Source organism: Mus pahari, chromosome 15 (genome assembly GCF_900095145.1).
Source record: "Mus pahari chromosome 15, PAHARI_EIJ_v1.1, whole genome shotgun sequence".
NCBI classification, from domain to species: domain Eukaryota; kingdom Metazoa; phylum Chordata; class Mammalia; order Rodentia; family Muridae; genus Mus; species Mus pahari.
In genome coordinates, this window is record NC_034604.1 from 40,108,620 (window position 1) to 40,120,990 (window position 12,371).

Genomic DNA, 12,371 nt, shown 5'->3' on the forward strand with positions numbered 1-12,371 from the left:
TTTTGCATTTTCTCTGATTGTTGTGCCCATGTTCTCTATGGAATCTTCTGCACCTGAGATTCTGTCTTCTGTCTCTTGTATTCTGTTGCTGATGCTCACATCTATATTTCCTGATTTCTTTCCTAGGGTTTCTATCTCCAGAGTTGTCTCACTTTGGGTTTTCTTTATTGTTTCTACTTCCCTTTTTAGGTCTTGGATGGTTCTGTTCAATTCCATCACCTGTTTGGTTGTGTTTTCCTGTAATTCTTTAATGGATTTTTGTGTTTCCTCTTTAAGGACTTCTACCCGTTTAGCAGTGTTCTCCTGTATTTCTTTAAGTCAATTATTAATGACCTTCTTAATGTCCTCTACCAGCACATCATGAGATATGATTTTAAATCTGAGTCTTGCTTTTCAGGTGTGTTGGGGTATCCAGGACTGGCTGAGGTGGGAATGCTGGGTTCTGATGATGGTGAGTGGTCTTGGTTTCTGTTAGTAAGATTCTTTGCTTGCCTTTCGCCATCTTGTAATCTCTGGTGTTAGTTCTTATAGTTGTCTCTGGTTGGAGCTTGTTCCTCCAGTGATTCTGTTAGCCTCTGTCAGCAGTCCTGGGAGTCCAGTTCTCTCCTGAATTTCAGTGGTCAGAGTACTCTCCACAGGCAGGCTCTCCTCTTTCAGGGAAGATGCACAGAAGTCTGGAATGCAGACCTGCCTCCTGACTGAAGATGTAGGCTTGAAATGGGGCCTGTTCCAGAAGATGTGTCACTTTGGCAGTTTGCATGCTCACCTGCACAGACTAGTCTCTGAGGGACCCAGGACACAGGATGGCTCTCTCACCTGCTCTGGCAGACAGAGCCCTCCCAGGGGCTACCTCTCCTCTAGAGGGGAAGGTGCCTGGATTCCTGGAGCCTGAAACGGGGTCTGTCCCAGAAGCTGTGTTGCTTCTGCCTGTCCCAGAAGCTGCATTAATAATTTTCTATTATACATAGGAACTCTCTCTGGTAAGGCCTGAGAAATGTAATACACCACAGATATATGAATAAAACCTGGGACAGTTTAATACTATGTGTATTTAGCAGCATAATAGTAGTATGCTCTCTTCTGGGTCCTATTACCTTCAGTCATCCATGGGTTCTTAGCTCTATTAATGGTAAAAGGCATGTCAAATCTCTCCCTTATTAAACAGAATTTAAATCTAATTTAAAAGTAGTTGGTTACATTAACATTCATATTATTATAGCACCAGTGTGCACATTTTGTCATTCACAGGATTCACAGATGGATAACCATGTTACTTAATTTTATTTCCTAGGTACTAAGCCTAGCAACTTCTAGCACTAACCAAAGATAGTCAGTGAGGATGAAGCTTCCAGATGACTATCACCTTGATATTTTTCTGTGATTTCTGATGGTTCTGTGCTGACTTCAAGAACAGGATCTTACCATCTAATTTTGGATATAACCAAGAACATTGACAATATCTTGTGATGTTTGAGTTCCACAGGACTGTAAAGATATATAACATCAAACAACATCTTGATAAGTGTTCTGTTCCATAAATTTTTATTGTTTGAGACCTCCATACATTTATAAAATGTGTTTTTGATCAGATCCTCCTCTATCCATCTTCAGAGTTTCTATAGTAATAGGTTTCCCTGAGTTTTTTTTTTTTTTTTCCAAAGTGTCATTTCTTCTTTCCATACTCCCACATCTATGCTGCCATCCCATGTCCCACCCCACTTAACCCTTCTGGTTCCTTTATCCTTTTCATAACACCTTTGTTCCCTCTTCCTTCTGTAAAGTTCCCTGCCAGAGGGCTCTCACTATGCTACTCCAATATGAACACAAAAAAGGTCAAACCTAGCAAGCACTTACAGAAGAAATCAGTTTGCATATGCCTTCTGTGCCTGGGTTATCTCACACAGAATGATTATTTTCATCTCCATTTATTTACTTGCAAATCTCATGATTTCATTTCTCTTTACAACTGAATAATATTCTATTGTATAAATGAATCACATTTCACTATTCATACTTCAATTGATTGACATCTAGGCTCTTTCCATTTATTGGCTAGCGTGAATACATCAACAGTGAACACTGATAAACAAATATCTCCATGTGATGATAAAGAGTCCTTTGAGTATTAGTATGTTGGGTAGTTTTATGTTAATTTCATTCAAGCTAGAGTCATCTGAAAAGAAGGAACCTCAATTGAAGAAATGACTCCATAAGATTGGGCTATAGGGTGTGTTCTTAATTAGTGATTGGTGTGGGAGGGCCTAGCCCATTGTAGGTAGTGGTATTTCTAGGGCTGGTGGTCCTAAGACCAATAAAAATGCATGCTGAACAATGAAAACAATTTTATAATTGGGCGTCAGCCCAACATGAGGAACTGTATTAAGGGATTACAACATTAAGAAGTCCGAGGACAACTGAATAAGAATGTTATTCTTTTCAAAGAACTACCTTTATTTCAGTGATTGTTGGTATTTAGTGTTAATTTCTATTTCATCCGTTTCTACCCTGATCTTGCTCATTTCTTCCTGTCTACTGCTTTTGGGTATTGTCTCTTCTTTTTCTTTCAAGGCTTTAGGGTTGGTTATGAAGTTCTTCTATTGCATTCTCTCTGATTTTTTGATGTTTAGCCTTGGAGCTATAAACTTTTCTCTTAAGACCATTTTCATTGTATCTATACATTTCAATATGTTATGTTTTTAACTTCACTTGGGAAAATTTAATATTATTTTAATCTCTTCCCTTCATTATTTTGTAATGTATTCTTCAATCTCCATGATCTGTGTGTTTTCTATGGATTCTATTATTGTTGATATGTAGTTTTATTCCTGGCGCCTCAATTAGGAACAAGAAATTATTTCAACTTTCCTGTATTTGTAGAGATGCTTTATGTCCTAATATGTGGTCTATTTTGGCCAAGACTCTATGGGTAATGTACCATTTTCCATAAAGTTAAAAGAGTTGCAAAGGATTGAAATTAACTCGATTTTGGGCATTTGGTGGAATTGATCGTTGGGCCAACTGGACTTACATTTTCATTGAAGGAAGTTTCAAGATTACTAACTCTGTCTTTGTATTCATTGTTGACTTATTAATATTTTCCAAATTTTCTTGAGAACATTTGGAAATCTTATCACACAATTTATCCATTTTGGACTACTATGTTCTTTGATGATGCACAGTTTTTATAGCATTCCCTAAGAATTCTTTCAATTCCTGCAAGGTGGGAAGCAATGCCCTGCTTTCATCCTGATCTTTAGTATCTTGAATATTGTCTCCCCTCCCAATTTGTCATTCTATCTAAAGATTTGTTGAGTTTGTTGATTGTTTCACAGAGCCAAGCTCTGATATATTCAGTTCTTATTGATACATCATTGTCCTTTATTTCATTCTCCACTGCTCTAGTCCTAGTGTCACCTCTATTCTGCTTGTACTTGCTTATTTTTTCCTAGTTTTTAAAGGTAGAAATCATAGTTTTAGATCTTTTAAAGAATAAGTCTTATGTAGCCTAGGCTGGTCTTGAACTTCTGATCTTCCTACCTCTGCCAACGTACCCTTTGGTGTGCATGTAACATATGTTATTTCCAAAATACTAAGACCAAGTATGTGGCTTAATTTTTGTCTCTGCTTCTTATCGTAAAGGGCTATAGCTAAGGAATCACTACTAAATTAGATGAAGTGTATAACTTTTTATTGTAATTAACCAATTATATTTCCCTCTAGTGCCCATGACCTTTCTGATCCTCATATAATTCATGTTATAGAGAAAATCATTTGCATGATGTAATTGATTTCAATAGACACAGGGATTTTCCATGAGAATCAGTCAATAGCCAGGCTAATTAAGCCTTGAAGACAGAGAGATTCTCAAATATATTTAATAAGCTTCTAAATTAAAACAGTTTTCTTGGTAGTTCCTTCTCCAATATGTTTTAATACAGCATTGTCCCTACATCCATACAAAAGCAGCAGGCATGGTTGCTAGGGGAGACACCAAACCAAGAGAAAAATGAACACCCTTTCCTTCTTCCTGGGACTTCTATACTGTCATCTTTTTGGTTTTGGTTTCTTATGATATCCAACTTCAACCTCAAAAACAGGAGGATCCTGAGTCTGCAAGCATTGCAGTAACTTATATCTAACCCTAAAATTAAATATCAGATATCATGTATCCAATAAAAAAAGGACATTATTTGCCTTTCATGGTTATTTTCAAAGGACTCTTATTGGCTCTCAAATTTGGAATCATTATTTTTTTAGCAGAATTTCACTTCTATAAGATAGAAGATCATTGCATACTTTCCTTGCCTTTAAGGCTATTTTATGGGTGCTGGGTGCTTCAGGGCAGTGAGTAAAGAAAGGAGGAAAGGTTGAAAGGTTGTTGGTGGGGATACTTTGTTTTGGACTTTAGTTTTTTGTTTTTGCATCTGATACCTAAATCTGTTTTGATATTAGATCCCTTTTGTTCCCAATATAACATCATTCATGCGATGTGGTGAAGCTCACCAGTTAAAGCCAGCCTCCCTTCTGTGACAGGCTAAGACTCAAGTGTCCTGAAATGCTTCTCCACATAAACTCACATACAGTGTTTAGGTTGCAAATGGTGACCCTGAAAAAGCTAAGTGTTTCTTCCAAGCTCAGACCCATCTCCTGCCTGGACATTTAAGAATTTTCTCAGCTTCTACTTCCACCTCCTGGGGAGAGTAACCCTGACAGGAAGATTTGCTCACTCCTCCACCTGCCTTTTCCTCTCCCTGTTAGCCTAGATTTCCTCACCAAACACTGAAGCACAAGAGACAGGCAAAGGATTTCAGCCTACATTCCTGATATGGTCATAGTGTATCCCGTAGTGATTTTATGGTGAGTGATAGTGCTACATTATGCTACAAACCACAGAAACCTCGTGGCTTTGGGAAGCCAAGCCGCAGGATGGCTAATTTTAGACAGAGTGAGGAAAACATATTTGTTGCATTAATCCACTGAGATTTGGGGTCAATTCATTACCACAACATAATGCACCATGTCCTTCTTAATACGATTTCTAAAACTCAGTAGAAGAAGAGGTCATAGGAAGCCAATCTAACATCAAAGACTCCGTTTGCAAACAATATCCTCAGTGTTTGGCTAATGAGAAGAACTAAGGACATGGCATCTGCTCTGTGAGCTGAAAGATACCAGGATAGGAAGAACAAATTGAGAAAAAAAAAATTGGGAGGATTTTTTAGTATCCGTTACTTTCAATTCATGCCTTTGTATTGGTCAACTATGGTCTATTTTTGTTTAATTAAAGTAACTAATTCTGGTAGTTGTGTGACACCTGGAGATAAAAGGATTCACACTTAAGCTCAGTGTTCCAACTTTGAAAATTATAAAAATGATTTGCAAAGAAATTTAAATCATATGCTTCAGAAAGACACTGAGATTTTTAGATTTGCTATACTGTTTGACAGCAGACAACAGTGACCCCAAATTACTAATAAGTAAACTTATTCCATTAACAGCTGCAGTCATTTATATGTTACATCAAGTTTACTTCTTCTTGTATGTTTTTGTAGTATTCCAGTGCTGCTTACAGTACATTAGGTGGTGATCTATTTGTCTATTTATTATAGTCTTGAAATAACCTATAGGGATGTCCGAATTTATTTATTATTTATTTATTTGTTATTTGGTCACCATAGGTGGAATGAAGGGGAAAATAAGGATGGGAGCAAATAGAAATGAAATGCTATTGAGCTAGCACAGCACTAGCAGAGAGTTCTTTCAGAGAGGAAAATTCCCAAATATGCAAATGGGGATTAGTTAAATTTAAGTGGGGTAAATAGGTATTGAATTTCACTTAAGGATAACCCAATCTCTTGTTAGGCAACAGTATCACTTTTTTCCAGTCCTCTATACTCTACTTAAAATATCCATGCCCTATATGCTCCCACTGATACATTAGAAATCATAAATATTAATGCTGGTAGTCCTTAAAAATTATCTCCGTGATTCCTTTCTGAGAACATCTGCCTCCTACTATAGTCAGATTGTAGAGGGTGTGACGTAAACTCATTATTTGTTACATTTATGAAAGTGAACTATTTAAGGGGCTGAGATGCACAACATAGCTATTTCCAGTCACGTCTTCATGGTTCCAATCAAGTCTGACTTTCCTAAGTCTTGATAACACTTTGAGAATGATAGCAACCTGGCTTCTTCTTGCTTTGTTCTTCTTGGAATATAGTCTTTCTCTTTTAACTTCCTACTTGTATTTTTTATTTGTACTGAATGAAAACTTGCTGGAAGTTGAACTGGATTCATTCCCAAATGGGCACATTCTAAGCGTGGTCTCTAACCATCCTTGTCACTGATGTTTCTGCTCTGTCTTAGAGTGAAGCCTGGACTGGGAAGTCCCTTTCCTGATAAGTGTGCTCTAACCTATACAGAACCGACAGTTAATGAGGAGGCCCTGAAATGGAAAGAGAGCTAGGAAGGGTTTAGCAATGATTTAGAGGGAGGAAAGGGGAGGGAGAGGTGTTGTAATTATAGTATAATCTCACAAATAAAATTAAAAAAAAAAGAGTATCCAGTGCCTCAGACAGGATTTTACCTGACCCCTGGAACCCTGCCTCCTCATTTGTGGAGAAAAGGACAGAAAACACTTTGTCACTGAGACAACTCTACCATTCAGCTCACGGCCTGTATGTTTTCTTCTGTTGTGCATTACTGGCTAACTTTCCTTTCCCAACCTATTATCTTATATGATCATCACAGGGAAGCCTCTAAATTCTCAGTGGAGAGTTGCTTGCTGGCAGCCTCCTAATTATTTTCATCACAGGTCTTGCTTGGGGCATCGTCCTCCGCTCTCTGTTCTAAAATCATTATAAATTTTTCTTGTCCTTGAAAGACGGGGAATCAGAAACACCCTAACACCCTCTGTCTGTCCCAGAATGACTTTCAAGCACATTAAATCTGTCTGCGTGCACCTCTTGAGGGCAGTTTTTTGTAAAGAAAATGTTAGATGCTTTTTTTTTAAAATGATCTTCATCTCTCCATTATATACAATCTGCTAAATTTTCTACAGCCCCAGCCCTTTATGGGATAAAAGGTACATGGAAACAGAATGGAGTTGTTTATCACAGAGACACAAACGATAGAAAATTCAGTCTGGGAACTAAAAAACCCATTTCAATCAAAAGTGACTTAAATTTATGCAAAGCCCAGAAGAATCAGCCCTGTAGGAACTAGATATAAGAACTCCATATCACGACGGGAAACCAGTAGGCCTGAAGAAAGTCTAGGTTCTAGGTCTTTTATGCTACTGATTAGATTTCTGCAGGTGGGTGTTAACAATATCATGCCATAGACTTGGGGATTAACACTCACAAAGGAGTAAGTTCGCAATTTTCTAGATAAGATCTGTACATTTCTTTTTATACTATGATAAAACCAAAAATACACTACACACAAATCACTGCTACAGTAATTTTCTAGGTTCCTCGCTTCATGTGAGACGTCTAAGCTGATTCACTTAGAAGTATCTTCAGTGTCTACCCCAGCTTGTAACGTCATGCTAGTCAGTCCAGGCTCTGGATCTTTACTTAAATCACTTTCCACTTATTCTCGGTGATGATTTGTGCCTTTATTTCACAGAATGAAAAGAAGCTACTACTGTTCATTAATGTCCTTGAATTCCAACTACTTGTCATTGCTGGTGCCAACCTCTCCCATTCTTTCTCCAATAAACTGAGATGGTATTAAAGGCCATGTCTGCTCTAAAGCTCTGAACTGTATAGATCAGACCACCCACTTTCTAGAGCAGTGACTTTTAGCTTTGGCCGTACATCTGAAGGGCTTGATGTACTTTTTGAAACTGCTCTTAGACTGTTACAAGCTGGGAATGGGAGCCAGGAGGTGGAAAAGTAGGATGGTAGGGATCCCTGCTGTGTTGAATTTTAGATAAAAAATATACTCAGACATACAATAAAACCCAATTCCTTTGACCAATGAAATCATCTTTTAAGAGGGATGTTCAGCCATCATTATCTTTTCTGTTAGAAGCCAGACTTAAACTTTCACTACGGAAAGAATTTCCTGTATGCGCTCACGGGTTCAATTCCAACTCTCAGCAAATGCCTGACTCTGCATGCCCCTCCTGATCCCTGCGTAACTGGGTGGCATCCTGTATTCTCTACTGGCTTTTCACTCTCAAGAGAATGTACATGACCTCTCAACATCTTTTCGTGATCTCTCTGTTGGTATCAGGGCGACAGTGACCCGCCCACCTGTTGCCAAAGCAACAGCCACCATATTCCCAGAATCCATTTGGCTCACCTCCCACCTGTACCTGCAGGCTACATCACTATCCATATAAAAAGAAGACCGCGCTCTCTCTCTCTCTCTCTCTCTCTCTCTCTCTCTCTCCTCTCCTCTCCCTTCCCCCTTCTTCTTTGCTACCATCTATCTTTGTCCCATCTTTGTACCATCTATCTCTCCCATAATAAACCTCACGTGGAACTGTTTGGCCTGGTGTGGTCTGTCTGGAGCTGCGTGGCAAACACAACACTCTCAACATCATTTCCAGTCTTTCTGCTCTCTCTTGCCTAGGTCACTCTGAGACCTCTGTCACCTTTATCTTTCTTAACCTTCTTCTCCACTCAATACAGAGTTCCTGATTAACACTGGCCATTTCTAGGGTCATTGCTAGTTGGGCTCCCTCCTCTATATCTGCTTCACAGTTTTCCCAACTGGCTTTTTGTCCAACTGTGCATCCCGTTTCAAAAGCATTTCAATTGGTTCTAGACCTCTTTTGAAAATATCCTGAAATTTATGGACTTTTCCCTTCATTAACCAAATTTTTTACTGAGGCTCATAAAAGTTGCCTTTACATTTGGTTAAATTTATCCCACCGTTTCTTGTACTAATAAGGGAACCCCTAAAGAGTGAAGACTCCCCTCTCAAACGCCCGTCTCAGCATCCCTCCAGATACCGTAATGTTCGCTTGGCTCATGGTTCACTCCCAGTCTCCTCATTCAGCACATGCCAAGGGAAGCTGACATTGTAGGTTTTGGAGGATTTTTTTTTCTTGCAATTAATAATTTTCATTCCCTAAACAATTTTATTTAATCTCACATTTTGTTGATAATTTACTTAAGCAGGGTATTCTGTTTTAAAATTTTATGTATTTTAAAATATTGAGAGGATTTTATTTCTTTTTACCCCTAGCAATTGGGAAGCCTGCTTTTCTGATTCTGAACCTATTGCTTCCCATGTTTCCTTCTTGCCCGTGGTCTTCATTTGTAAACATCTTAACATTTTTTTCATCATTTCCATATGGAGACAATAAAACCAGAGAAGAGTAACCCATTAGAATCCCAGTAATAACTTAGCCTCCATGTTTTCTTGTCCTTTGTCATAAACTGCTGTCTTAGAGTTAATGCCAAGTGTCAAACGACATGGGGCTCTGACACCAGTGTCTATTGAGTGTTTGCACAGACTCAATGCCAAGTGCTTCTTGTGCATTTCTTCACCCTTACAAGAGCATCCTTAATTTACAGACAAGAAAGCAGAACGGTTGAAAGCTTGTATAGACGATGAAAGCAAGACCCAAGCACCTGGAGTTAGGATCATTGATATGTCCTAGTAGGGATAATTACTAAACAGTTTAAACTTTGCGTGCCCTATAATTTTGCAATGATTCAAAGCAGCCACTGTAGCATGAGTGCAGCCACAGACACCCAGTATGAAAAATAAATGTGGCTATGTACCCCTAAAATTTTATTATAAAAATAGATGTATTTGCCTTGAGAGCAACCCTGCTTAAGATAGTAATACTAATTTTTAAAACAAACAAACAAAAAATGATAGCCTGGTAATGAACTAAATCATTTTCCAAACAGAAAGTTTTTTTGTCTGTGGCATTAGGTCAGCCCTTCCCAGACAATTAGGCATTTCAAGTGAGATTGGTGCAGGAAGCTGATTACAGAAAAGAGGAAGTTGGTGCAGGTAAGGGACATGTGCACAGGTTGGGGTGGTGATTTGAGAAGAGCGGGGAGATACTTTCTCCTGGGCCCTCCACGCTTTCTGGCTCCACCACATGCAGAAATGCTGCTTTAAGAAGCTGAAATAATGAGGACAGGTTAATGGCACCAGATAGAACATCTATACCTTTGATATTGTGACACTCCAACCTTAGCATTTTTCAATCCTCTAATCTCTTCAACAACTAAGAACAATAAAGACTTTCTTTGAAGGGAAAATGTAAAAGTTAGCCTCCATGTTAATAAAAAAGAGAAATTCAGCAAAGGCAGAAAATTTTGCTGTTACAGACACATGGTTTTGGTAAAAAAAAAAAAAAAAAAAGAACCAGATGGTATATTTGGTTCCAAGTGAATAATACAGTATACGTTACTCACTTGGAACCAAGATCAGAGGAGTGTTTACTCATCACCTCTGTATAACCAAGACACAAGACAGGAACTATAGACCTTTTACCCTCAGTACCACCATGAGTCAGACCAACATTCCTAAAGGGTGATTTTTGAAGTGGAAAATGAACATTTTACTCATTCGGGAGAAAGAAACTAATTACCAAATAAAGAATGGGAAAGGTGGAGTTATATTTTCTTCCCCTGTGAAACAGTTCCTATGCTCAGGGGTAGACCTTTCATTGTGGTGGTTCTGAGTAAATACTTGATTAAGGCAGGGGAGCCTGCTTCCGTCCAGGGTTCACAAATTAGTCCAGTCTCATTGTGAAATCAGTTTAGAACCCAAGACCCTGTTACCAGTCAGGCCTCCCTGCACACTGAACATTCTTCTCATTAACATTTCCACCGTGCATTTCTGCATCCATTACTTCCAGCACCCTTGCCTCTGTAAACAGACAAGATGGCAAGAATTGATTTTTTTTTCCCCCGCATCGTCAACTGAAAGTCACCTGTGGCCTTCACATCATTTGGAGGCTAGCTTTGTAAATATTCTTAGAAGCACTTTTTGCAGTGTTCTGTTAGAAAGTAGATGTGCGAATTTGTCCTTGAACGTTCCTGCATTCGTCAATCAAGAATTTTTAATACACAGAATAGGATTAGGAAACATGTAATCTCTAGGTCTCTACCACCTATAATTTCAAACATTTTCTTAAATTAATGGCCTGTTATCCATACTACCTTGGGAATAAAATGCAGCCTTTTATTTTTATTTTTATTTTTATTTTTTTTATAACAGCCCAAACCTAACGTAAGCTCACCTATTTTATTAAAATGTTACATTTATCTGCTGAACTCAAAAGAGATTCTTTTATGGTTTTCAAATTGTTCGATTTAATGAAAAACTTTCCTCAATCAGTATATATTTTTTTAATTCTTCTCATCAAGTAGACTTTGTGTAAAGTAATTTTCAAAGTTGAGACTTTAAAATTTTTTGAAACACATAGAGAATAGCACTGATTTGTTTTCATCTTTGGTCCTAGAGAGAAGATTGTATGAGTATTGACATTTAAGTTGAGATATTATTGAAGATCATGAGGTTAGTATAGGGGTCCATAATCGCTGACAACCAAGGATGCTTGGTTGATTTGAATCAGACAGTGATCCAGATGGTAAATGAAAGAAATAAGAAGGAAAAAAAAAAAAAAGAATGAGGAACACATGGCAGTGTCTTCCCTGCCCTGTTTAGCACTTTCATATGAAACTGAAAGTTTTGAATGATGCCCTCTGACAACGCTCCTTTAATTCCAAGAGTAGGCTGAATGCAGTGGCCTGACTTTGAGCCCTCCCCCCCTCCCGTTCCATGCTTAGCCACATCTCCTTGTACAAGACAAGAATTCACAATTGTGTATAAAGTGTATCTAGGTTAAAATTAGATAATTTAATTGGGATTCATGCTAAATACTCCCTGGAATACGACAATGAAGTGGGCTATAGGGTTTCTACACTAGTAAGGTGCCTATGAGAAGGTAATAGGGTATGTTAGGAAATTCTGGAAAATAAAAACTCAACTTGTGTCTCTGCCCAAAAGTAAAAAGTCATTTAAGAATAAAAGTAAAATTCACAAAGATTGGAGAAATGCTAACAGATTCTATCTCTTACAGACTCTTGTAGAGAGAATTACAAAAGAATGGGATCCAGCAAGAGGTCAGGGGAACCCAAGGAATGGAGTGGGCTATAAGCAGTAGTGGTGAGTGTTTACACCTAATTATAATGTGGTTATTTTAAGCAAATTGTGTTAAAGGTGAATTGACTGAATTGCATGCAAGCTGGACTCTATCCTCCTACTATGGGATCACAACTGTTTTCAGCTTAATAGCTTGATATATCTTTTCCCAGTGAATAACAGCTTGTTCTTCTCAAGTCTCCAAGTCTCTCTCTCTCTCTCTCTCTCTCTCTCTCTCTCTC

The 12,371-nt window shown here is 38.2% G+C and overlaps 1 protein-coding gene across 3 annotated transcripts in view; it reads left to right on the forward strand.

Moving 5' to 3' along the window:
* The window catches only part of Kcnn2 (potassium calcium-activated channel subfamily N member 2), a 390,602-nt gene that overhangs the window by 96,557 nt on the left and 281,674 nt on the right, over positions 1-12,371 (forward strand). For 2 of the 3 annotated variants that reach the window (XM_021214229.2, XM_029546834.1), the window contains exon 2: positions 12,068-12,153. The gene's annotated coding sequence lies outside the window, so the exon portion shown is untranslated. Of the gene's footprint in view, positions 1-11,481; positions 11,503-12,067; positions 12,154-12,371 lie in introns of those variants that run through there. The other variant, XM_029546835.1, reaches the window with a different exon arrangement.